This window comes from Macaca mulatta, chromosome 14 (assembly GCF_049350105.2).
Source record: "Macaca mulatta isolate MMU2019108-1 chromosome 14, T2T-MMU8v2.0, whole genome shotgun sequence".
Lineage (NCBI taxonomy): Eukaryota > Metazoa > Chordata > Mammalia > Primates > Cercopithecidae > Macaca > Macaca mulatta.
Genome location: NC_133419.1, coordinates 30,457,305 through 30,484,875, shown reverse-complemented (window position 1 = coordinate 30,484,875; position 27,571 = coordinate 30,457,305). Strand labels below are relative to the sequence as shown.

At 39.2% G+C, this 27,571-nt stretch overlaps 1 long non-coding RNA gene across 4 annotated transcripts in view; it reads right to left on the bottom strand.

Moving 5' to 3' along the window:
- LOC144334270 (uncharacterized) overlaps window positions 1–27,571 on the bottom strand; it is a 415,541-nt gene that overhangs the window by 373,821 nt on the left and 14,149 nt on the right. For 2 of the 4 annotated variants that reach the window (XR_013403954.1, XR_013403952.1), the window contains exons 2-3: window positions 22,093–22,178; window positions 21,363–21,437 (exon numbers count right to left, since the gene is read on the bottom strand). This is a non-coding gene — a long non-coding RNA (uncharacterized LOC144334270). The remainder of the gene's footprint in view (window positions 1–21,362; window positions 21,438–22,092; window positions 22,179–27,571) is intronic. The other 2 variants (XR_013403953.1, XR_013403951.1) reach the window with 1 other exon arrangement.

The following is a 27,571-nucleotide window of genomic DNA, read 5'->3' as shown; positions in this document are numbered from 1 at the left end:
AGAATGCAGGGGTATGTTCTGGAACTTCCAAAGCTAGATCACAAAAACCTTTGTAGGTTTTTGTTTGTTTGTTTGTTTTTGTTTTTTTTGTTTTTTGTTTTTTTTTTGAGACCGAGTGTCACTCTGTCACCCAGGCTGGAGTGCAATGGCATAATCTCGGCTCACTGCAACCTCCACCTCCTGGGTTCAAATGATTCTTTCGTCTTAGCCTCCATAGTAGCTGAGACTACAGGCAGGTGCCACCACACCCAGCTAATTTTTGTATTTTTAGTAGAGATGGGGTTTCAGTATGTTGGCCAGGCTGGTCTTGAACTCCTGACCTCGTGATCTACCCACCTTAGCCTCCCAAAGTGCTGGGATTACAGGCATGAGCCACTGTGCCCAACTGGCTTTGTAGCTTTTACCTGGGCTTCTTGAAATACTCACTCTAAGATTATTTACTCTGGGGGAAACTAGCTACCCTGAGACTGCCATGTCATGAGAAGCCACATGGGGAGCCCTGGATAATGAGGTAATGAGATATGTAGAGAGGAAGGGAAGCCAAGAAACACTAAGGCGCCAGAAATGTCAGTGAAAAATCATCTTGAAAGTGAATCTTTAGCCCCAGCGGCCATAGGTAATGCCAAGTAAATGAGAGATGAACCATCCAGCTGAGCCTTTCTGCATTTCTGCATTATTTACCCACAAAATTACAACCAAAACAAAATGGTTGTTTTGGGGTAGTTTGTTATACAGCAATAGACAACCAGGAACTCACTTCCTCAGACAATTCATTCAGACCTTGAAGTCCACTGTAAGCTGTCATGCATATTCTCATGCCACTGTCCTTGCACTTGCTACTGTCTCTATCTGAAATAACCTTTCCATTCTCTGCATGGCCAATTCTTGCTTTTTCTTTGGAAACCTAAGTAGTACTTTCTTTGGCAAGACTTTTTTTTTTAACCTTTTCAGTTTATGTAGGACAGGTCCCCTCTAAAATTCTTTCAATAAATATATATTAAGCTTCTATTATGTGCCAGACACTGGAGCTTCAACAGTGAAGCATATTTCCATGTTGCTCTAGGGTTCTCTGTTGCATCAAAGACTCTGCATTCTGTTTGAAATGGCTTCTACCTTTATCTCACAATGAGCCTCCAAAGACTGAGGCTGTATTCTTCTCTATGTATATCCTGGCCATCTGGCATAGTGCTAGTACATGGTAGGTGCTCAATAGATTCCAACCAAATGAGCAAATGAATTGTGATCTTCAGTTGGTGTTTATTTGAGCACTTGAGTTTAGGTTTGGCTGATTTCTGCCAAGTCCAGCATCCTGAAGTGTAAGCATTGTCAAAACCCTGAAATGATAGTGGTGGGAATGAAGTCTAACAGCAAACTTCCTGGTTTGGGTACCCTTCAAATGCAAATGCACCAACACTAAGAACCCAGAGCTGGAAACCCTTTAGAATGAGCACTGGGACACACTTGTCCTGAAATGCACAAGGAAGTCTACTTTGATGGTGAGAGGGAAGATTAGCAGATGCATTATTCACATCACTCTGTACTACATAGGTATTTGAACCTCTGAACTTAGTCCCTCTGTCTCTTCTGCCCTGAGAGTAGCAAAAAAATAGGCAGATGGGAGGAGGCCAAACTCCAAAGGCTTTTTGTTTTGTTTTGAATACACCAAGCAATCTGAGAAAGAGAACTTGCACTTAAAATCAAAGTAATGTGTGCTTGCTTGGGGCTGAATACAAAAGAAAGATTTATCAATATTGAAAAACTACATCTGTTTTTAGGAAGCTGCCTTGTGGTTACCGCTTCTTGTACCTGTTATCTCATGCTAAGGAGCCATGCAGACAGTGTGGCAGTTGTTTGTCATTATGGCACAGAGAGAGCAAAAGCCCAGAGCCCAGAGAAACAATAAGCAGTTTGTCTATTATCTCAACCAGGGCTGAATTTACTTCACTCCAGGACCTCTGGCAATGACCAGAGACATTTTCAGGTATCATGTTGGGGTGGGGGTGGCGGACTACTGCTTCCAGTGGATAAAAGTCGGGGATACTGCTAAACTTCCTACAATGCACAGGACTGCCCCCATTACAAAGAATCATCCAGCTCAACATATTAGTAGTGCCAAGATTGAGAAACCCTGGCTTAAGGCACTGGTTTACATCAGAATCACTCAGAAGGCTTTTTAAGACACAGGTTACTGGTTTGGGAGCCATGGAGTAGGGCACCGGAATTTGCAGTTTTAACAAATTCTCGGGTGATTCTGATGCCGCTCCTGGGACCAACCTTTGAGAATCAATTGTCTAGAGCTTCCCTTCCCTAAGTAGTAGAAGCTGAGTGTGGGTACCACTTGCCAGGGCATGAAACGAAGGTCTAGGAAGGGGGTCTCCATATAGGCCTTTTCGGGGACCTCTCTGGTCTCTCAACAGGAATCTTTCCTTTGGGTCAGTGAACTTCATACTAATTCAGTCTAAACATCTACTCTGGTTTGGAACTGAAAAAGCAAAACAAAAACATTCTTGAAAGAAAAAGAGCAACCTGAACCAGGAAGGGAAATCAGCTACAACTGGGGTCAATTTTTTGGCACATTCCATGGGACTCACAGAGCAGGTAACAATAGCTCCAATTCTCCAGAGGGGCAGCCAGATCAACAAAAGTTCAATTAGTAAGTCTTGGCAAATAAAGGCAACAAACAGTTTGGCAGTAATAAATTAAGGCCATGCTTGGCTTTCACCCAGGCTCGTTACTGTCTCCCTGCCAGGCTTTGTGAAAGAGTGGCTTTGAAGGCTCCTAAAAAGCGTTCATTTCTTGAACAATTCTTGCTTTTGTTTGCTGCCATTCTCTTCTTTTCTTTGCTCCTTTCTTCACTTATCATGAAGGGCACTCACAGGAGCATTCGGCTTCTGTCCTCCCAAGAGTATGACGTTCACTCCTCTTCTTCCCAAGAAGGTATAAGGAGCCCACTGTCAATTCTGCTGTCACCCATAGAGGCCATCCAAGGATGATAACTAAGGGATTGCAGATTCAAAGAGACGAGCTTTCTAGTTTAAAAATTCAATTTCCAAGAAAACAGAGAACAAAGGCTACTCACACTTAGAGACACTGCTTCCATTTTGAACATGTTTCTAAGGATAAGGAAATGAAATCATTTGGTGAACATGCCAAGCACCTTGAAACCTTGCAAAATATAGTGTGGAGTCCACATCCTCCAAGTCGTCTGTGTCCCCTAAGATGTGGATATTAGCATTCATGATAATGATAATTATCTAATATTTGCTGAGTTTTCCTGTGTGTCAGATATACGTCTAAGCATTCTACATCTGTTCTTTTATCAATTTTTTTTAGGAAAGCCTGCAAGATTGATATCTTATTAGTCCCATTTTATAGTTGAGTAAATAGAGGCAAAGAAAAATTAAGTGTCTGAAATGGGGCTATTTTATTTTCTTTATGGAACAGTGCAGCCTGATTCTTGCCAATGGTGTAATCATTGTGTGCTATGTGGATATTCTACAACTTGTAGAGTGTCCTGTAGCAGTGGCATACTCTCAAGCAGATGTGTCTACTTTAGGCAAACATGTTGTGAGATACCAACTCTTACCACCATTGAGTGAGGTCCTGCTGGCAGTTAGTGTTTCAACTATGCTTTGGCTGCTACCACTGATGGTTTGGGGACAAGGAGTAATGCTTGGGTTGTACTTAGGTAGCACTGAATTCACAGAGAAAACATAAAAGGGAAAAGGGACCTGTCAACAACAGCAAAAAGAAATGTCAGATCTAGTTTAATATGTTGGGAAATCCAGTCCCATCGGGTGATTTTAGGTTTGATTTTACTGATCATCAAGGTCACCCCTTACTTGCATTCCCAGTTTCCCAAAGGAGGCAGTGGAGGCTAAGGGGATGAACCTATCCAAGGATACACAGTAAATGGTAGAAGCAAGACTAGAACTTGGGACCACCGACTTTCGTTCCTGTGTTCTTTTTATTATTCCACGCAGACTCTCTTCCATTGGTATATCAGCGGTATGAACCAGGTGTAATTTCTGGACACAGAGGATTTAGTAAAATTCACAGAATCACAGAATCTTACCATCCAGAGAGATCTTACCTGGTTTAATTGCCTACCTTCTCGAAAGGTGCAGTGAGAGCCATAGGGACATTACAGGCATTTCTCTGTTTCTGCATTGAGACATGTGAGCTCCACACTCCTGGGGCTGAGCTAGCATTGACTGGCCCAGTCAGCAGATGTTGTGGGTCCTCTTGTGAGCTAGGCACTGCCATGTCTTACAGGGTCAAGTAAAATGGTGCCTTTTAGACAATGGTCCTATAAAAGCCTAGGATCAGAGACCATGTCCCCAATTCCCACAGAATATCAAGAGAGAAGCAGGAAATCAATATGAGGAAAGAAAGATGAAGTTGGGTTGCAGGGGTTATGAATGCCAGGCCAGACAGTCTTAACTTTACTCTGAAGACAAGGGGGGACGAGTAGAACTTCTTAAGTCGATCTTTGATATGGATAGAGTTTTGCTTTGGGAAAAGGAAGATGGTGTGATGCCCAGACTTGTGGGCTGATATCAGAAGGCAGAAATGGCAGCTAGATTACTGTAGCCATCCAGACAAAAACTAATGTGGTGATTCAGCAATTTTGCATGTAGGATTTATCAAATAGAAATGAAAACCTAAGTCCATGAAAAGGCTGTACATAAATGTTCATTATAGTTTTACTCATGATAGTCAAAACAGAAACAACTCAAATAAATGTCCATCAATTGGAGAATGGATGAACAAATTATGATTTATTTCTACAGTAGAATACTACTCAGCAGTATTTAAAAAAAAGAACTACAGATGCAAGAAACCACATGGAGGAATCTCACAGACATTATACTGAGTGAAAGATACTGAACAGAAAAGAGTGCATGCTGTATTATTCCATTTAGATGAACTTCTGGAACAGCCAGTCTAATCTAAGATGAAAAATCAGAACAGCAGTTGCCCTGGGGGACAGGAGTGATTGGCTGGGCAGGGACACAAAGAAACTGGGAGATAAAAATGTTTTAGATCATGATAGAAGCATGATTAAATAGATGCCTCCATTTGTCAAATTTGTACACAAAGATTTGTGCTGTGTAAATTCTGTGTAAATTTTATCTTACCTAGAAAATAACTGTAGAATAATAAAAATAATTGAGCCAGGAATACAGAATGGCATAATATTGATAATTATAAAAACTGAGTGATAGGCACATGGAGGTTCATTACACTATCCTGTTTATTTTGTATATGTTTAACATTTTCCATAATAAAGTATTAAAATAAGTATCGGGCCTGAACCAGGGCAGTGGGAAGGGAGAAGCCAGGACAGACAAAAGACACTGTAGGTATGTACTTGAAGTATCTTGACAACTACTTTGATGTAGGGGGCGGTTTTCAAAGGCAAATGTAAAAAATACATAGAGTTTCAGTGGCGAAGCCTTTCAGAGGTTTTAGAGGGGATGGAATAGCTTGAGTGTGAGGATATACTGATTCTGAAATGCTGGTGGAATGAAAGGAAGGAAGTGCTCAGCAGGAAGATAGAAAGGAAGGAGGATGACATCCTACCTTGAGTGTCATCCTTCTTCCTGTCATCCTGAGTGCAGGATCAAAGGGGAAACTTCAATGATAGCAATAAATTGTTGCACAGGCTTGTACATCACTAAGCTAACCACAAGTCCCCAGAGTTATCTACACTGGATACTTACAATGTGCTGAGCCTTGCTTCCCACTGGGACTACATCCTATTGGGAAAGACAGGAACATCAATACAACTGCAACGTAATGTGGTTAGTGTGAAGATAAATGTATGCAAATCAGCCTACCAGGGCCCAGAAAGAAAGCTCTTGGCCCAACCTAGCTGAGAGAGAAAGGAGAAACTCAAACCAAGCTATCCTTGAAGAAGACCCCTGAGCTTAGATGGAAACCATGGCCAACTGGTGTTTGTGGAGTTTAGGGACTTCCTGGATGCCTGGGAAAACCCCATGCTGTGATCCTTATACTTACCCGTTGAGGTAGAATTCCCATAATTATAGACTTCTGGAGATGAAATGAACCCTGAATTAGATTCACAGAACATTTATTGGGCACCTACTATGTCAAAGATATTGTGCTAGCGATATGGTTTGACTGTGTCCCCACCCAAATCTCATTTTGAATTGTAGTTCCCATAATCCCCACCTGTCATGGGAGGTACTCAGAGGGAGGTAATTTAATCATGAGAGTAAATTACATGAAGGTAATTTACTCTCATGCTGTTCTCATAATAGTAAGTTCTCACAAGATCCAATGATTTGTTGTTGTTGTTGTTGTTGTTGTTGTTTTGAAATGGAGTCTTGCTCTGTCTCCCAGGCTGGAGTGCAGTGGTGCAATCTCAGCTCACTGCAAGCTCTGCCTCCCAGGTTCACACCATTCTCCTGCCTCAGCCTCCCGAGTAGCTGGGACTACAGGCACCTGCCACCATGCCCAGCTAATTTTTTGTACTTTTAGTAGAGACAGGGTTTCACTGTGTTACCCAGGATGGTCTCAATCTCCTGACCTCGTGATCTGCCTGCCTCAGCCTCCCAAAGTGCTGGGATTACAGGCGTGAGCCTCCTCACCTGGTTGATCCAATGGTTTTATAAAGGGCTTTTCCCCATTTGCTCAACACTTCTCCTTTCTGCCACCATGGGGGAAAGTTTGGAACTTCCTAGAGACCTGTTGAATAGCATTGTCCAAAAAGCTGATGGTGATATGGACAATAAAGTCCAGGCTGATGTGGTCTCAGATGGAGATGAGAAACTTGTTGGGAATAGGAGCAAAGGTGACTCTTGTTATGTTTTAGCAAAGAGACTGGAAGCATTTTGCCCCTGCCCTGGAGATCTGTGGAATTTTGGACTTGAAGGAGATGATTTAGGGTATCTGGCAGAAGAAATTCTAAGCAGCAAAGCATTCAAGAGGTGACAGAGCATAAAAGTTTGGAAAATTTGCAGCCTGATGATGCAATAGAAAAGAAAACCCCATTTTCTGGAGAGAAATTCAAGTTGGTTGCAGAAATTTGCAAAAGTAACTGCAGAAATTTGTATAAGCATAAATTTGCAAATGTTAATCACCAAGACAATGGGGAAAATGTCTTCAGGGCATGTCAGAAGTCTTCCTGGTGGTAGCCCCTCCCATCACAGGCCCAGAGGCCTAGTAGGAAAAAATGGTTTCCTGGGCCAGGTCCAGCGCCCACCTGCTGTCTGCTTTCTAGGGACTTGGTGCCCTGCATCCGAGCCACTCCAGCCATGGCTAAAAGGGGCCAAGGTACAGCTCAGGCCATGGCTTCAGAAGATGCAAGCCCCATGCCTTGGCAGCTTCCATGTGGTGTTGGTCCTGCAGGTGCATAGAAGACAGTAATTGAGGTTTGGGAACCTCTATCTAGATTTTAGAGGATGTATGGAAATGCCTGGATGTCCAGGCAGAGGTTTGCTGCAGAGGCAGAGCCCTCATGGACAACATCTCCTAGGGCAATGAAGAAGGGAATTGTGGGGTTGGAGCCCTTACACAGACTCTCTACTGGGACACTGCCTAGTGGAGCTGTGAGAAGAGGGCCACCATCCTCCGGACCCCAGAATGGTAGCTCCACTGACGGCTTGCGCTGTGTGCCTGGAAAAAGCTGCAGACACTCAACACAAGCCCATGAAAGAAGCTGGCTGGGGAGTTGTACACTGCAAGGCCACAGGAGCAGAGCTACCCAAGGCCATGTGAGTCCACCTCTTGCATCAGCAAGCCCTGGATATGAGACATGGAATCAAAGGAGATCATTTTGGAACTTTAAGGTTTAATGACTGCCTTACTGGACTTGCATGGGACCTGTAGTCCCTTTGTTTTGGCCAATTTCTCCCATTTGGAATGGTGCATTTACCCAGTTCTTGTACCCTCATTGTATCTAGGTAGTAACTAACTTGCTTTTGATTTTACAGGCTCATAGGTGAAAGGGACTTACCTTGTCTCAGATGAAACTTTGGCCTTGGACTTTTCAGTTAATACTGGAATGAGTTACGAATTGGGGGAACTGTTGGAAGAGTATGCTGGTATTTTGAAATGGGAGGACATGAGATTTGGGAGGTGCCAAGGGTGAAATAAATGATATGCAGCCTGATTCAAGATAAGATTTGGGTGGGGACACAGCCAAACCTCATCTTGAATTGTAGTTCTCATAATCCCCATGTGTTGTGGGAGGGACCTGGTGGGAGGTAATTTAATCATGGGGATGGTTACCCTCATTGTGTTCTCATGATAGTGAGTGCATTCTCATGAGATCTGATGGTTTTATAAGGAGCTTTTCCCCCTTTGCCTGGCACTTCTCCTTGCTGCTGCCATGTGAACAAGGATGTGTTTGCTTCCCCTTCCACCATAATTGTAAGTTTCCTGAGGCCTCCCCAGCCATGCTGAACTATGAATCAATTAAATCTCTTTCCTTGATAAATTGCTCAGTTATGAGTATGTCTTTATTAGCAGTTGAGAATGGACTAATACAGCTAGGTACTGTTGAGTGATTCAAAAGTGAGAAAAAAAATACATTCCCTGACTTTAAAGAGCTTCTACCTAGTAGTGGAGACAGAGGCAGCTACACAACTCTATATCAAAGAAGTTGATACATGAAAAAAGCAGTAACTTACTAAACACATAAAAAATATAACACAAAGAAGGGACAGATAATGTACAACTAGGAGATCATAGGACATCTCATTCGTTTTACACATAAGGAAAGTAAATTTCAGAGAATTCATGTCACCTGTTCAAGATTGCATAGCTATTCAATAATTTTGATTGATTTCTGAGAATACTGAGCTATTTGATCCTAACTCTGGCTTCCTGACCTGGGCTTCATCTCCATTTATGTGGCAGCATTCCAACTCTTATATATTTACTGTAGTTAACAATCACTCACTCACTGCACCTGCTTTTCTACTCCCTTTTGATATAATGAACACTGGCTACAAAGTACTCAGAGTGGATAGAAATCATTGCTTCCCTGAGTATGAGCTTAGTGCAATATGTTATACAATTCAATCCTGGACAAATGGCACTACTGATTTGCTCCCTTTGGAAGCCAATCTTAACATCAATTAAGCCCTTTACACAATCTCTAATTTGTGATTAAATACATTTTAAAAATACAATTAGTTTTGGGCCGGAGCTACAGAGGCCTTTGATTCACAATTGGCTGATTGTTTCTAGAAAATTAACCAAGGGAGCAGTCATACCCAGTTGGCTCTGCAAGACCCATTGCAAATGCACACCCTAGTTCCTGCATCTTCCCAGGGTTAAAGAAACGTCTTCACAAGTGGGACCCTACCTACCTATCTGACTTCAGTTTTCTAAAATATAAATGTGATTATGTCACTCCCTGGCTCAAAATCTCTAGGGCTCCCCATTATCTTCTGGACAATGTCCCAACTCCTTGAATCCCTTTGAAGCTTTTCATGTACTGGCCTCTGCCTCCCATCCAGCCTCATGGAGCCTTGCTCATTGTGTCCTAGTGGTCTTTCAGACCACCAAATCTCAGTAGCAAGTCCCATTAGCAGCTTCACTAACAAACCTGTATTCATTAATCTGTTCTTTCACTAATTCATTCCATAAAAATTTCATGAAACTTTATTAGGTGTTGGCCCCAGTGCTAGGCCCTTGGGATTAAGTAACGAGCTAGGGAGTCAAGAAGCTTTAATTCTCAGAGGTAGACATTAATCAAATAATCACACATCTACATGGTTACAAATGTGCACATACAAAGAGCTGGCAAAAGGGAACAGCAAGAACAAAGATCCTAGGAAGGAGAAGAGCCTGGCACAGTTGAGCAACTGACACAGACAGCATAGTAAAAGGGGAAATGGAATGAGTTGAGTTTGGAGAAGTAGCAAAGGACTAAATCATGTAGTACCTTGTAATCCATGGTAAAGAGTTAGATTTCTTTTAGAAAGCAGGATTTTAAGAACAGGGAATGACACAATAATCTATGCAGTTAAAAGATTGCACTGTGGGTTAGTGGGTGGAGATAGAATTAAAGGCAAGCAAACCTGGGAACTGAAAGACCTATTTGGAGATTACTGTAAAAGACCAGGTCAGTGAAGTGACAAACCATCCTGCATTGCCTTCAATTGAGGGGTTCCCTGAAGGTGGAACTTGCAGTACTAAAACCTGGAAAGTCCCAGGCATATAGGGATGTTAGTTGTCCTCCAGGCATGACATCATGATGTCCTGAATTTTCAGATGACACTAAATGGAAAGATGTGAGTGGTCTAGAGGTCAATGGCTTATTGATGGACTCGACAAAAGGGGCAGAGAAAAAGGAGAGCTCTTAGCTTCTGGCTTTTGCAGCCAGTTAGTAGGTCCTTCTATTGAGATAGATGATTTTCCATTTCTCTGTCTACCTCTGGGCTTTTTGAGCAGAAAGTAAGTCAACACAGAAGATGAGAGTGAAAGAAGACTGCTTCCTACTGTGTTATCACTTCTAGGACTTCAAGCAAATAATTGATGTCACACTAGGGCCAAAGCCATGGTCAGCCAGGAAAACCTTGTGTGTTGTTTGCAAGCAGATCAAAGCAATTTATGAATTTTATGACGATGTTCATAAAATCCCCATGTGGCACCAACTAAGAGATGGATACAGAGATGAACAAAGGGAACCCAGATTATCATCAATATTGCTGGAAGAGTCAAGCCCTTGCTGTGCTCACTGGATAACTAGAAGCAGATGAGAATGCATCTTCTTGCAAAGGGCTGCTTCCCCACAAAGAAAGGGCTGTGTGCTGCAAGGAGCACAGACCTTGTGTTCCAGTCCTGCCTCAGCCACTTACCTGTTGTGTGATCTTAGGCAAGATCCTGAGAGCCTTCATTTCCTAACCTGTAAAACGAGAGTAATAATTACCTACCTTACAGGGTTCTGATGAAAACCAGAGAGAAGATGTGTGCTTGCTACATGATAGGCTTTCAATCATGCTACCTCACATTATCTTAACTTACATTGTTCTCAGTATGGTATTTAAGCTTTTTTAATACACTGCAGGGGAAACAGTCAAATCAACGTGTTTCTTCTGACCCACTTTTAGGGAGACCTTCCCCAGGTTGCTTCCCAAATAAGCAGAAGTCTTATAGAGTGGATGAAAGCTCAGTTCAGAGGACATACATACCACCTGTGTCTGAATACCAGCTCTGTCACTTGGTGGTGTGATCTAGAACAGTACCACACTCCTCCATGCCTCGCTATTCTCACTTATAAAAGAAGGATGATTTTCACTATATCTACCTTATAGGACTTTTGTGAATGTTAAATGAGATTATCCATGCTCAGTGCTTAATGTGGTTCCTGGCACAAAGAGAGCACTAAATAAATATTTCGACTATTTGCTGTTATTAGTAGTGGGAAAAGGTTGCCATGGACTCTTCTCACTCTCCCATTCCCTTCCACTCATGACTAATATTATACATGTGTGTATCACGGGGACTCTCAATATACTTTATACTGAGATTGGGTTCCTAAGGTAGTGTATATGGTGAACATTACAGGTATTCAAAATTTCCCTGGAAAATATCTTCCAATCCCCCCATATCTATTCATGTCCTTATCCCACTTTTTGATGGGATTATTTATTTATTATTGCTAATTTGTTTGAGTTCCTTGTAAATTCTGGATATTAGTCCTTTGTCAGATGTATGTATTATAAACATTTTCTCCCATTCTGCATGTTGTCTGTTTTATCTCCTACTTCTTTTCCTGTGCAGAAGCATTTTAGTTTAAATAAGTCCCATCTATTTATCTTTGTTTTTGTTGTGTTTGCTTTTGGGTTCTTGATCATGAAGTCTTTGCCTAAGCCAATGTCTAGAAGAGATTTTTCCAATGTTATCTTCTAGAAGTGTTATTGTTTCAGGTCTTAGATTTAAGTCTGATCCATATTGAGTTGATTTTTGTATAAGGTAAGAGATGAGGATCCAGTTTTATTCTTCTACATGTGGCTTGCCAATTATCCCAGCACCATTTGTTGAATAGGTTGTCCTTTTCCCACTTCATGTTTTTGTTTGCTTTGTAAAAGATCAGTTGACTTTAAGTATGTGGCTTCATGTGTGAGTTCTCTAGTGTGTTCCATTGGTCTATATGGCTATTTTATACCAGTACCATGCTGTTTTGTTGACTATGGCCTTATAGTACAGCTTGAAGTTGGGTAATGTAAGGCCTCCAGATTTGTTCTTTCCAAAAACTCCTAGAACTGGTAAATGAATTTAGCAAAGTTTCAAGATATGAAATTAATGTACATAAATCAGTAGCCCTGCTATACACTAATAGTGACCAATCTGATAATCAAATCAAGAACTGCACCCTTTTTACAATAACTGCAAAAAATTAAATACTTAGGAATATACTTAACCAAGGAGATGAAAGACCTCTACAAGGAAAACTACAAAACACTGCTGAAAAAAATCATGGATGACATGAACAAATGGAAACATATCCCGTGCTCATGGATGGGTAGAATCAATATTGTGAAAATGACCATACTGCCAAAATCAATCTACAAATTTAATGCAATTTCCATCAAAATACCACCATCATTCTTCACGGAACTAGAAAAAAAAAATCCTAAAATTCATATGGAACCAAAAAAGAGCCTGCATAGCCACAGCCATTCTGACTGGTGTGAGCTGTTATCTTACTGTGTTTTTAATTTGCATTTCTTTAATGATTAGTAATGAACACTTTTTCATATGTTTGTTGGCCACTTGTATGTCTTCTTTTGAGAAATGTTCATGTCCTTTGCCCACTTTTTAATGGGGTTATTTATTTTTTCTTGTTGAGTTCCTTATAGATTCTGAATATTAGTCCTTTGCAGATGCATAGCTTGCAAATATTTTATCTCATTCTGTAGGTTGTTTACTGATTACTCCCTTTGCTGTGCAGAAGTTTTTCACTTAAGTCCCATTTGTCTATTTTTGTTTTGGTTGCATTTGCTCTTAATCATAATGTATTTGCTTAGGCCAATGTCCTGAAAAATTTTTCCTAAGCTTTCTTCTAGGATTTTTATAGCTTGACATCTTGCATTTAAGTCTTTAATCCATCTTGAGTTAACTTTTGTAGATGGTGTGAGACAGGAGTCTGATTTTATCCTTCTGCATATGGCTAGCCAGTTATCCCAGAGCTATTTATTGAATAGGGTGTCCTTTCTCCATTGTTTATTTTTGTTGACTTTATCAAAAATCAGTTAATTATAGGTATGTAGCTTTATTTCTGGGCTGTCTTTTCTGTTCCATAGATCTATATGTCTACATTCGTATGAGTATTGTGCTATTTCGGTTACTCTAGCCTAGTACTATAATTTAAACTCAGGAAATATGATGCCTCCAGCTTTGCTCTTTCTGCTTAGGATTGCTTTGGCTATCTGGGCTCTTTTTTGGTTCCATATGAATTTTAGCATTGTTTTTCCTAATTGCGTGAAAATTGCATTGGTAATTTGATAGGTATTGCATTGAATCTGTAGATTTTCTTGGGAAGTATGGTCATTTTAACACTAATTCTTCCAGTCCATGCTTATGAGATGCTTTTCTACTTGTTCATATCATGTGTGATTTCTTTCATCAGTGCTTTATAGTTCTCCTTGTAGGTATCTTTTACCTCTTTGGTTAAACATATTCCTAGGTATTTTTATGGCTATTGAAATGGCATTGAGTTCTTGATTTGATTCTCAACTTGAACGTTATTGATTCATAGAAATGCTACTGCTTTTTGCATATTCATATCCTGTGACTTTACTGAAGTCATTTATCAAGTCTAGGATTCTTCTGGCAGCATCTTTAGGGTTTTCTAGAATAAAGAACATGTCATTAGTGAACAGGAATAATTTTACTTACTCTTTTCCAATTTGAATGACTTTTATTTCTTTCTTTTGCCTGATAGCTTTGGCTAAGACTTCCAGTAATATGTTGAATAGAAGTGATGAAAGTAAGCATCCTTGTCTTATTGTAGCTCTTAGGGAGAATGTTCTCAACTTTTCTCCATTCAGTGTGGCATTGGCTGTGCATTAGTCATAGATGGTTCTTATTATTTTGAAGTACGTTCCTTCAATGCCTAGTTTATTGGGGGTTTTGAACATGAAGGGCTATTGAACTTTATTGAATGCCTTTTCTGCATCAATTGAAATGATTATGTGGTTTTTGTTTTTAGTTCTGTTTATATAATGAATCACATTTATTGATTTACCTATGTTGAACCAACCGTGTGTCCCAGAGATAAAAAGTTATTTGATCATGGAGGTTTAATTTTTTAATGTGCTGCTGGATTCAGTTTGCTAGTATTTTGTTAAGAAGTTTTGCAACTATGTTCATCAGGGATATTGGTCTGTAGTCTTCCTTTTGTTTTTGTGCTCTTGCCTAATTTTGGAATAGAGGGTAATAGTGGTTTCATAGAATGAGTTAGAGAGGAATCTTTATCCTTGATTTTTCGGAACAATTTTAGTAAGATTGCTGCCAGCTCTTTTTTACATGTCTAGTAAAATTTGGCTATGAATCCGTCTGGTCCTGAGCTTGTTGTTGTTGTTATTAGGAGATTTTAAATTATTGATTTAATGTGATTACTCACTATTGATCTGTTCAGCATTTCTATTTATTCCTGGTTCATTCTTGGGTCATTGTATGTTTCTAGGATTTATCACTTCCTGTAGGTTTTTGTAGTTTGTGTGCATAGAAATGCTCAGAGTAGTCACTGATGATCTTTTGAATTTCTGTGGTATTAGTTGTAATGTTACCTTAATCATTTCTGGTTGTGCTTGTTAATAGCGTCTTTCTTTTTTCCTTGGTTAATTTTGCTAGTGGTCTATCAATCTTTTTTTATCCTTTCAAATAACCAACTTTTCATTTCATTGATCCTTTGTGTCTTTTTTTGTTTCAACTCTTTGAGTTCTGCTCTGATCTTTGTCATTCTGTTCTTCTGCTAGTTTTGAGTTTGATTTGTTCTTGTTCTTCTGATTCCTTGAGGCACAACATTAGGTTGTTAATTTGAGATCTTTCTATCTTTTTGATGCAGGCATTTAACACTATAAACTTGCCTATAAGCACTGCTTTTGCTGTATGCCATTACAGTCACAATTAAAAATATAAATAAACAAAAAATCTATTCAACCATATAAACACAAACAAAAAGCCATATCCATCATCATGTATTGGATAATATGCATTAATTATAATTGATTATAATAAATTAGCATATAATATATTCCAGACACAATGTTAAGTGCTTTACTTACATTTTACAGAAAAGGGTGTCAGGGCAGAAAGTTTATATAATAATGTTTAGTTAGTGTTTACCACAAACCTGAGACATTCCTGGTGCTTCACCTATGTTCCCTCACTTAATCCTTACAGCAAACTCATGAGGGAAATATTATATCAATTACATTTTCAAATGAAGACAACAAGGCTCAGAGGGAATCATCTGAATTAAGTCTGAAGAACTAGTTTGAAGAGAAGCCCACTTGAATCTCTAAACAAGGGGCCAGAACTAATGATATTCTTAAAGAACACTTCTCAGCTTATCTCTATTCTGGGTCACAAGAGATGATCTTTCTTTAAATTTGTTCTTTCCCCTTAACTCTGTTGCCCTTTGCTTGGCTACTATATGTAAAGAATGTAGTAAAGTCAGTGGTTTATTCACTTCCACAGCTAGTGTTTACTGAGGACCTACTCTGCTAGCTGCTGGGGATTCTGTGATTGAAGATCTGCTCCCTGTCCTAGAGTTAGAATAGTACATTAGGAGGCTAAAAGAGAACAGCAATTTCCCATATAGCATTTGTCCATATGTATAATCTCTTCAGCTGCATCCTGAGAGGGGTTTCCCTGGTATCATATCTCAGCCCCAAGACACTGACCACGGGAGCAGTGGAGTCTTGGATCGTTTAATTTTTCTCTACTTCTACAGAAAGTTTTTTTTTTTGTTTTGTTTTGTTTGTTTTTTTTGTTTTTGTTTTTTTTTTTGAGACGGAGTCTCGCTCTGTCACCCAGGCTGGAGTGCTGTGGCCGGATCTCAGCTCACTGCAAGCTCCGCCTCCCGGGTTCCCGCCATTCTCTTGCCTCAGCCTCCCGAGTTGCTGGGACTACAGGCGCCCGCCACCTCGCCCCGCTAGATTTTTGTATTTTTTTAGTGAGACGGGGTTTCACCGTGTTAGCCAGGATGGTCTCGATCTCCTGACCTTGTGATCCGCCCGTCTCGGCCTCCCTGTTTTTTTTGTTTTGTTTTGTTTTTTAACATTTCCAGGTTAAAGTGGTTCACCTGAGTGCCCTGATTCATATACATACATTCACATACAAGTCAGGGGAGCAGGGCAAGATTCCAGGCAACATGGAAATGTTGAAAAACATCAGATTTTACACAAAAGATAAGTGTATTTTCTCCAAATCTACATGTGGTCATTCAAACATCAAACCGGAAGCTCCGGGAGTCTCACTGAATTCTTGGTTTGCCTTGAAAAGTCATGTGACCTTGACAGCGCCATTCATCAGCACTAGCTTCAGTTTGGCCTTTTTTTCCATTAGAGTCTATTAGCCATCAGTTTTTTTCTTTCAAGACTAATATTCTGTGACTCTTATATTTGATTTCTAAAAATATTCTAGTCTCCTGGAAACTCCCACCTATGGGGTTTGACTTTGTATGTTACTGATGGACTAGAGTGCTGTACTCTCACAGAAATTAAATACTAACAGAAAGAGAAATATGGAGACTACGCAAGCTAAGAAAACTACACATACACTTGTTTTTTGGTAAGCAAGCAGATTTTTTGTCCTACACTGGGTTACAATAAAGGCTATATTTATTTCCCTCATCTTAATGTGTTCTAGGATTACCTTTGAGTCCAGACAAATAGAAAGGTGGAGACTTTTTTTTTTAACATAGGCAACCCAGCATACCACTTGGTCCCAAAGAAGACGTGCACTTTCATGTGATTGAGAGGTGTGAGACTAGCCAGGCAGCAAAGGCTATTACCATCAGGTTCCACTTCCTCACTTCCTTCCACTCTTCCAAATCTAATCAGTAACCACAGGAGAAGGGCAAAGGCATTCAGTAAGTATTTTGACACCCAGGATTCTAAGAAGCGTACCAAGCTTTTACCAGGACTCTTCAGGTTTTCAGAGCCAAACCAATAGGAACTGACTTTTTCTATTCCCAGCCCATCAAAAGAATGAAAGAAAAATTGCCAAACTTGACTTGGTATGTGACCACGGTGCTGCCAAAGAGAAGGGACATGACTGAAAGGAGAAGTCAATAAATCTGAAGTCACTGTCCACATCCAACTCACCCCACTACCCCCAACCCCACAAATATACACACACTGCTGCCTTCACCTCTTTTCCCGGTTTGACCAATGGGTAGTTATATGAGTATTAATCTCAGCAAGAGTCAAACTAAAAACACTGAGAACCCTTAAAATTTTTCTCAGATGAGACCCTAAAGCATGGGAGATAATTCAATATGTTGTCATCAAACTATGGAAAAAGACACTGTCTCTTAATTTCTGCCAAAGACAACAACAAATCTCTCCTCAACTCTCTTAATCTCATGCCAAATAAAACAGCAACTCTATTCCCCCAAACTCTAAACTCGTGTCAAACCTGTTCGTGATGACGAAGTTAACAATTTGTAAATTTGAACTTCAAGTGGGTTATTCATCAATTGGTGGAGACGAAACTTAATGAATTGGATGTGCTCCTGGTAATCTCATGGATTTCATTGCAGCAGCTAATAGGATTATAGTCACCACACATCATAATCTTCCATGCTTCCAGGACAGACATGATGTTACCTAGATCTCTTCAAAGATGTTCCTGAACACAGACTACATTCATATTTGCTTAATCCAACAACCCCTTTTGCAAGTGCTTTCAAGTATTTTCTGAGATAGGTTCATGACAATTTTGTAGTCACAATGGCATTAGAGGATCTCATGTTTAGCTAGTCAAAAGGATTTTTCCGACCCTTCGACCTAATGTGTTTTCCAAATTATATGGGAATGTACACCACATGAATTAGCAATTAACCCTAACTGTGATACAGAAGAGGTAGGGAAAGTCTATGTCTTCACTGAATTTCATATTTCTTTATTACAAACTGCTAGAGGACATATTCTTTGGTTGGTGGTGGCATCCTTATTAGCACTGAGCACTATAGCTCAAAAAGCATGGCTGAATTGATGTATATTGGTGATGTATATCACCAGGAAAAGAACTGCTGAGTTTTGTCACTAAATATCCCTCAGCCACTTTTTGGACCCATCTAGAGAACCAGACTCAAGACAGGTCAAAGTAACAATATGACATGAGGTGGATGAAGCCTTGGAGACAAAATGAATTGTCCTAGGGTCACAATAGGAGACAAAGGTTAGAACTTAGAATGTGGGAGTCAGTAATTTAAGTCCTCTGGTCCCCATGTCCCTTACTCCTTTTAACCCTTTGAAACTAACCTAAGGAGTTCTGCTTCCCTCTCTCTTTTGTTTATGCAACTTTTGAACTGGGTTATTTCATTAATTTCAGAAACATTTATTGAGGACCTAATATAGACACAGCCTATAGAAGGTAGTTTATATAATATATAGGTTTGAGCATATATAGTATAGAAGTCAGGCAGAACTGAATTCAAACCTCAGTTCTACTTCTTACTAATTCATTACTTTAAGCAAGAGAATTGGTTTCTCTGTGCCTCAGTTTTATAATTTCCTCATCTATAAAATGAGAATAGTAATAATGTATATCCCACAGGGTTGTTATAAGAGTAAACTGTTGTTACTATCATTATTCTTATCACCGTAACATGTGCTAGACACCACAAATGGTACAAAAGTATAACCATCAATCCCAGGAGAAGAGACACCCTATGAACTGAAAGAAATTAAATACCAAATGAGGTGGTATGTGCTGTATAAATTCAGAAGGAAAAGTCAGTGAAGGTTAGGGTGATCAATAAGGTTTCATAGAGAAAAAAGGGCTTCAGCTGTATTATAAAAAATAATACACCATGAGAACAGGCAATACACCACGAGTATTTGGTCAAGAAAAGTGTGCTTGGAGAACGTAAGAGTGGATGTAGTGAGGAATACATTTGAAGCCAGTCTGGGAGGGCATTGATGTCCAAATAATGATTTTTGACTTCCATTCACTCATTCATTCAACAAGCATTTATTGAGTGAATATTATGGTCCCATGCATTGTTCAGCCTTGATGATACAATCATAAGCAAGGCATGGTCCATTCTTGTGGAAATAAACTAATACCAATCAAATGAGAAAAGCAAAGGCTATTTATTCTGAGCTTGAGAAATAATTTATTCTGAACAAGAGGATCAGCCACTGTCACTCGTATTTTGGCAGAAATGCAAAGGCAAGTAGAGGAGGGGGGGTGGGAAAGTCTTGTAGTGGAAATAATGGAAGGCTTCAGGTGTGCCCTGATTGTAGCCTTTTGGCATGGGAAGCTGGATAGCTGGATAGGCAGGATAACTAGAACTGGGTTTCCTGTGCTATTGGTTAGGGGAGCATATTTGGTTTTCTCTGGTGGGTGGTAAGTTGGAAGTAGAAATAAAACTTAGGCAAGCTTTCAGTTTTTAGTCAAGTCCTGGCCATTTTGGGCCAATTATTACATGAGTTATTTTTTCAGCTTCCTGAATTGTCATTAAAGATAGCAATCTGGCTTCCTGCAAGTCTGACTTATAGCAGCCTGGCTTCCTGAACTGTTTATTGCAGATAAGGAGGCTGGTTTCCTGGGCAGGTTGCTGCAGGTTCTGAGTCAGAATTCTACTTTTATATATGGTCTGGTCATTGTCTGCATATTCAGCTTCTCAGTCCAGTGAAGAAAAAGACTAAAAAAGGTTGTGGGGGACAGGAGCAAAACAAATACGTTAGAGTGTTATAGGGACAACGAAGTTGGGCTTGGAAAACCTACTTTGGATAAAGTAGTCATAAAAGGCATTTCTGAGGAGGTGACAACTATGCAGACCTTGAAAATGAGAAGAGGCCAGCCATTTTAGAAGCATAGGAAAGAACATTTCAGGTCAAGGGACAGAGAAAATACTTTGAGCTAGAAAAAGTATGGTGGGTTTAAATAAATGACAGATCAGTGCAGTTAGACAGGAATAAGCAAGGAGAAACAGCAAGATAGGAGGTTTGAGAAGTAATTAAGATTCAGGTCAGACAGAATCTGTGTGTCAAAGTGGAGAATAGATTCTATGAGAGCAGGGAGCTTAGGCAGAAAGCCTATTACAGATGCTTTTAACAGCTCAGGTGGAAAGATGATGGTAGTGGTCTGGCTTAAGTTATGGGAAGTAGAGATGAAGAGAACAGTTCACTCATTCCTTGAGACACCTTGAAGAAAGAAGAAAGAGCACCTCCTGATAGCCTGACTATGGAGGAAATAGGGAATGGCGATAAAGGAAGGAAATCAAATAACCCCAAACCTACGGGCTTGAGCAACTGAGTAAATGATTGTAGCACTTACTGAGATGGGGATACAAAACACAGAGAAAAGTAAGTTATGGGGGTGAAAAATCAAGTTTATCTTAGGTATTGAGAAGGTCATTAATATAATAACAGCCATCTGGAGATAAGAGGCTGGACAGATACAAAAGTTAGAGAACTCTTGGACTTAGCCCACATTGACAGTTCACACCTTTTTAGTTGAGAAATAGACATTCAAATAAAGAACAAGCAAGAAAGACAAAAGCTGCAGGAAAAAAAAAAAAAAACTGCAGATATTTAGCTAGGAATACCTGGCCCCAAAGTTACTGGTCAGCTTAGCTTTTAAAAAATTGACAACAGTGGCTCATGCCTGTAATCCTAGCATTTTGGGAGGACAAGGTGGGTGGATTGCCTGAGCTCAGGAGTTTGAGACCAGCCTGAGCAACATGGTGAAACCCCGTCTCTACTAAAATATAAATAAATAAATTAGCCGGGCATGGTGGCATGCACCTGTAATCCCAGCTACTTGGGAGGCTGAGGCAGGAGAATTGCTTGAACCTGAGAGGTGGAAGTTGCAGTGAGCCAAGATTGTGCCACTGCACTCCAGCCTGGGTGATAGAGTGAGACTCCATCAAAAGAAGGAGAAGGAGAAGGAGAAGGAGAAGGAGAAGGAGAAGGAGAAGGAGAAGGAGGAGGAGGAGGAAGAAGAAGAAGAAGAAGAAGAAGAAGAAGAAGAAGAAGAAGAAGAAGAAGAAGAAGAAGAAGAAGAAGAAGAAGAAGAAGCAGCAGCAGCAGCAGCAGCAGAAGGAGGGGGAGGAGGAGGAGGAGGAGGAGGAGGAGAGGAAGAAGAAGAATTGACAACAAGAAATGGAATTGCTTAGCATTGTATGGCCCAATTACCTAGTATATTAGTTGCACTTGAAGTATCCATTGGTGATACAATCATTCAAGAAATGTTCCATGCTTGCTTATAGTCTAGAGAGGCAGAGAGAAGTGTCAGGTTCAAGTCAGCCACTAGTCATTTAAAAGAGGAAAGCCTCTTAGCTGTTGACCTTGCTTTTTACTTCATGGGGAAAATGAAAGCAATAAGAAGAGAACTTCTAGATTCCCACAACGTCTATCAACCGCTAGCACCTAGACCCTCATGTTGTGCCCTCTTTCCTCTTACAATTGGAAAATTGTTCATGCTTAATTACGAAGCCAATACCTTCACTCTAGATTCCATTCTTTCTCACCAATTCAGGGACATCTTTCCAGCAATTCTCTTCTCTCCTTTTTGTATAATTTCCATCAACCAATGAATTCACTGCTCGTACTTCCATCATCAAAAAAATAATAATAATTACAAAACAAATTTTAAAACCTTTACTTCACTCTGACTTGACTTCCCCCACCAGCAAATGTCTCATTTCATGGCACTCATTTTCAGGAAACTCCTTGAGAGAGCTGTCTCTTTTTGGTGACTACAATTCCTTTCCTACCATTTTATTTTTCCTTTGCTCAGGTATATTGCAGTGTAATTAGCATGCAATAAAGTTCACCCTTTTAAAGAGTACATTTTCATAAGTTTGGAAAAATATATTGGTCATGTAGCCATCACTATAATCAAAATACATAACATATGTATCACCTCAAAAAGTTCCCTTGGACTCTGGTTCCAAAATGATGGCATAGAAGCAAGCTGGCTTCGCTCCTCCCCAACTCCTCAAAGAAAACCTAAAACAAATATAGAATGCAAAGATTATCACCAGCAATACACCAGAACTTAAATGTAAGAATGAGACAGTTCCTGTAGCCACAGAAGAGTGAAAACAAAAATCCAAGCAGATGGTAAAAAAATCAGACTTCCATGTCCATGATGCCCCTTTTTCTCAATCTGCTCAGCACCAACCATGCAGGAAATTTTTTCTAGAGTTATGGTTTCTACACTAGAAAAAAATTGAGATTGAGGTGGACAGCCAGCTTCTCCACTATCTTGGGTTTGTTGGCAGTGGACCTGCCCCTGCCTCAACCTATAGGAAGCATTGCAAGTACCTGAAGGAAAAATCAGCCTTGAAATAGCCAAAGGAAAAGGAGAGGGACTATGATTCCCAGGCTTAGAAACACTGCTCTGTAACTCAGCCAAAGGAAACACCAAATCAGAATTGTCATTCAGCAGCACCATACTGTAGGAAATTTGTTCCACAGGACCACTGGGCATGAGCTCCTAGCCTACCGTTCCATACTACTGGAATATAACCTTTGGAACCTCCTTCATTCAACACGGGCAGCACTCTGACTGTTTACTAGAACCAAGACAAAGCAGGGCTTAAGAAACCACTAGTATCTAAAAGGAGACAGCAACCTAGTTGGGAGAAATAAATCAACAGGTAAATTACAAAGAATTTCTGAACAAGTGAATCCAATAAAAATCACAACAAGTAAGACAAATAAGACTAGAATAAATAATCTTTTAATGCAAGACGTAGACATACATCAACAAGAAACAGCAAAAAACAGAGAATCATGATCTCCCAAATGAAAAAAGCAAAGATCAGTGACTGACCCTAACTAGATGCTGATATATGAACTCTCTAAGAATTCAAAATGCAGTTTTATGGAAACTCAGTGCTCTCCAAGACAACACAGAAAGGCAATTCAGAAATTTTTCAGATAAATTTAACAAAGAGATTTTTAAAAACGAAAAGAAATCAAACAGAAATCTTGGAACTGAGAAATACATTTACTGGACAGAAATTAGAGGATCTCAACAGCAGAATTGATCAAGCAGAGGAAAGAATCAGTGAGCTCTAAGACAGGCTATATGAAAATACACAGAGGATAAAAAATAATAAGGAAAACCTACAAGATTTAGAAAATTACGTTAAAAGACCCAATTTAAGAATTATCATTACTCAAGAGGGAGTTAAGCAAGAGCAAGGGGTAGAAAGCTTATTCAAAGAAATAATTGAAAACTTTCCAAAACTGTAGAAAGAGATAAATGTTCAGGTAGAGGAAGATCAAAGAACACCAAACAGATTTGACCCAAACAGGACTACCCCAAGGCACATAATAATCAAACTCTTAAAGGTCAAGCACAAAGAGAGGATCCTAAAAGCAGCAAGAGAAAAGAAACAAATACCATATAAGGAACTTTGAATTCATCTGGCAAAAAACTTCTCAATGAAAACCATACAGGCCAGAAGTGAGGAGAATGACACTTTCAAAGGGATTTTAAAAAACTGTCATCCAAGAACACTATATCCAGCAAAAGTATCTTTCAAATATGAAGGAGAGACAGGGTCTTTCCCCAGACAAACAAAAGCTGAGAGAATTCACCACTACCAGCCCTGTCTTATAAGAAATGCTAAAGACAGTTGTTTAGTCTAAAATAAAAATTAAAAAAACCCCACTAACATGCAAAAAGAAAACATTGAAGTTATAAAACCCAATGGTAAAAAGCACATGGACAAACCCAGAATGCTAATACTGTAATCATGGTGTGCAATCCACTTTTAAGTCTAGTATATAGCCCAAAAGACAAATCTATCAAAAACAGTAATAGCCAAAGCAACCTGTTAAGAGATAGGGTATATAAAAATATGTAAACTGAGACAATAAAAAATCAAAATGTGGGGAGGATGAAGTTAAACGATCGTGTTTTTTTCTTCATTTCTTGGGTTATTTCTATTATTTTCTTTGTTATATAATACAAGCTGTCTTCTTATTAAATCACTTGTAATATCTATAAGATGTTTTTATAAGCCTCATGGTAGCCACAGTGTAAAAATCTATTGTATATTAGCTGAAAGTAAAAAGCAGTGAATCAACATATACCAGCAGGAAAAAAATCACTTAATCACAGAGGAAGTCAGCAAGGGAAGAAAGGATGAGAGAAGTTACAAAACAATCAGAAAACAAGCAACAAAATGGCAATAAGTCCTACTTATCAATAACACTGAATGTAAATTTGACTCAGTTCTTCAGTTAAAAGGCATAGAGTGGCGAAAAGGACAGAGGACCAAGATCTGATTATATGCTGCCTTCAAGAAATGCTCTTCACTTATAAAGACACACGTAGACTGAACGTGAAGGCATGAGAAAAGATATTTTCTGCTATTGGAAACAAACCAAAGTTGAAGTAGCTACACTAAGAGCATATAAAACAGACTACAAATCAAAGACTATATAAAAGGACAAAGAAGGTCACTACATAATAATAAAGGGGTCAATTCAGAAAAAGGATATAACAATTATAAATATCTGTGCACCCAAAACCGAAGCCCCCAAGTATGTAAAGCAAAGATTAACAGATGTAAAGGGAGAGATAGGCTGCAATACAATAATAGTAGGAGACTTCAACACCTTCAACACCCACTGTCAGTAATGGATGGGTCATCCAGGCAGAAAACAAAGAAGCATCAAAGTTAACTACATATTGCACCAACAGGTTTAGCTGACATTTATAGAACATTTGACATAACTGTTGCCAAAAAACTGCATTCTTTTCATCCCCAAATGGAACAGTCTCCAAAACAGGCCATATCTTAGGACACGAAACAACTCTCAGCAAATTCAGAAAAGTAGAAATCATACCAAGTATCTTTTCTAACCACAATGTAATAAAACTGAAAATCAATAACAAGAGGAACCTCTGAAAATACGCAAACACATGGACATTAAATAACATGTTATTGAATGATCAACAGATCAATGAAAAATTAAGAAGGAAATTTTAAAATTTCTTGAAACAAATGAAAATGTAAATAAAACATACTAAAACTCTATGAGATACAGCAAAAGCAGTTTTGAGAGGGAAGTGTACAGCAATAAATGCTCATATCAAAAAAGTAGAAAGCCTTCCCTTCCTTACACCTTATACAAAAATTAATTCAAGATGGATTAAAGACTTAAATGTTAGATCTAAAACCATAAAAACCCCAGAAAAAAATCTAGGCAATGCCATTCAGAACATAGGCATGGGCAAGGACTTCATGACTAAAACACCAAAAGCGATGGCGACAAAAGCCAAAATTGACAAATGGGATCTAAACTAAAGAGCTTCTGCACAGCAAAAGAAACTACTGTCAGAGTGAACAGGCAACCTACAGAATGGGAGAAAATGTTTGTAATCTACTCTCTGACAAAGGGCTAATATCCAGAATCTACAAAGAACTCAAACAAACTTAGAAGAAAAAAACAACCCCATCAAAAAGTGGGTGAAGGATATGAACAGACACTTCTCAAAAGAAGACATTTATGCAGCCAACAGACACATGAAAAAATGCTCATCATCACTGGCCATCAGAGAAATGCAAATCAAAACCACAATGAGATACCATCTCACACCAGATAGAATGGCAATCATTAAAAAGTCAGGAAACAACAGGTGCTGGAGAGGATGTGGAGAAACAGGAACACTTTTACACTGTTGGTGGGACTGTAAACTAGTTCAACCACTGTGAAAGACAGTGTGACGATTCCTCAAGGATCTAGAACTAGAAATACCATTTGACCCAGCCATCCCATTACTGGGTATATACCCAAAGGATTATAAATCATGCTGCTATAAAGACACAGGCACATGTATGTTTATTGTGACACTATTCACAATAGCAAAGACTTGGAACCAATCCAAATGTCCATCAATGATAGACTGGATTAAGAAAATGTGGCACATATACACCATGGAATACTATGCAGTCATAAAAAAGGATGAGTTCATGTCCTTTGTAGGGGCATGGATGAAGCTGGAAACCATCATTCTCAGTAAATTATTGCATGGACAAAAAACCAAACACTGCATGTTCTTACTCATAGGTGGGAATTGAACAATAAGAACACTAGGACACAGGAAGGGGAACATCACACACCAGGGCCTGTTGTGGGGTGGGGGGATGGGGGAGGGATAGCATTAGGAGATGAGTAACAAAAAAAGAACCCAAAATTAGTAGAAGGAAAGAAATAAATAGTACAGAGACTAAAAAAATTACAGAATATCAATGAAATGAAAACTTGGTTTTTTGAAAATGATAAAACTGACAAACCTTTTGCAAGATTAAGAAAAAGAGATGACTCAAATAAAATCAGAAATGAAAATGGAGACATTACAACTGAAACCAGGGAAATAGACTCACTAGACTATTCTGAACAACTATATGCCAACAATTAGAAAACCTGGAAGTGGATGAATTCTTGAACACATACAACCTGCCAAGATTGAACCATGAAGAAATAGAAAAGCTTAGCAAACTAATAGTGAGTAATGAGATCAGAGATGTAATAAAGAGTCCCAGGACCTGATGTCTACACTGCTGAATTCTAACAAACATTTAAAGAAGAACTAATACCAATTATAAAAATTAAAGAGGAGGGAATACTTCCAAACTCATTCTACAAGGCCAGCATTACCCTGATAACAAAACCAGAGGACACACACAGAAAAGACAACTGCAGGCCAATAGTGCTGATGAAGATAGATGCAAAAGCCTTCAACAAACTACTAGCAGACCAAATCCAACAAAACATTAAAAAGATTATTCACCATGATCAAGTGGGATTCATCCCAGGGATACAAGAATGGTTCAACATATGCAAATCAACAAACATGATATATCGCATTAACAGATCTAAGTATAAAAACCATATGATTATTTCAATAAATGCTGAAAAAGCATTTGATAAAACTCAACAACCTTTTATGATACAAACCCTCAATAAACTGAGTATAGGAGGAACATACCTCAAGATATATATTCTAATATCAAATGGCAAATTTCAACAATGCAAAAACTGCAATTACATTTGCACCAATCTAATATATACTTTTAGTTCCAAGAGTACATGTGCAGGTTGGTTCTATACATATATATGTTGTGTGTGTGTGTGTATGTATGTGTGTGTGTGTGTATATATATATATATATATATATCTCCTAAATCTAACTACTTGTTGTATCTTCCACCTCTACCACTCTGGTCTAAGCCACATCATCATCTCTGAATTTCTGCAGTACCCATTAAGTAATCTCTTTGCACCCTTCTTGCCCTTCAATCTCAACACAATAGGCACCATGACTCTTTCCAACTCTACATCAGATCATATCACTCCTCTGCTTTAGACCATATAAT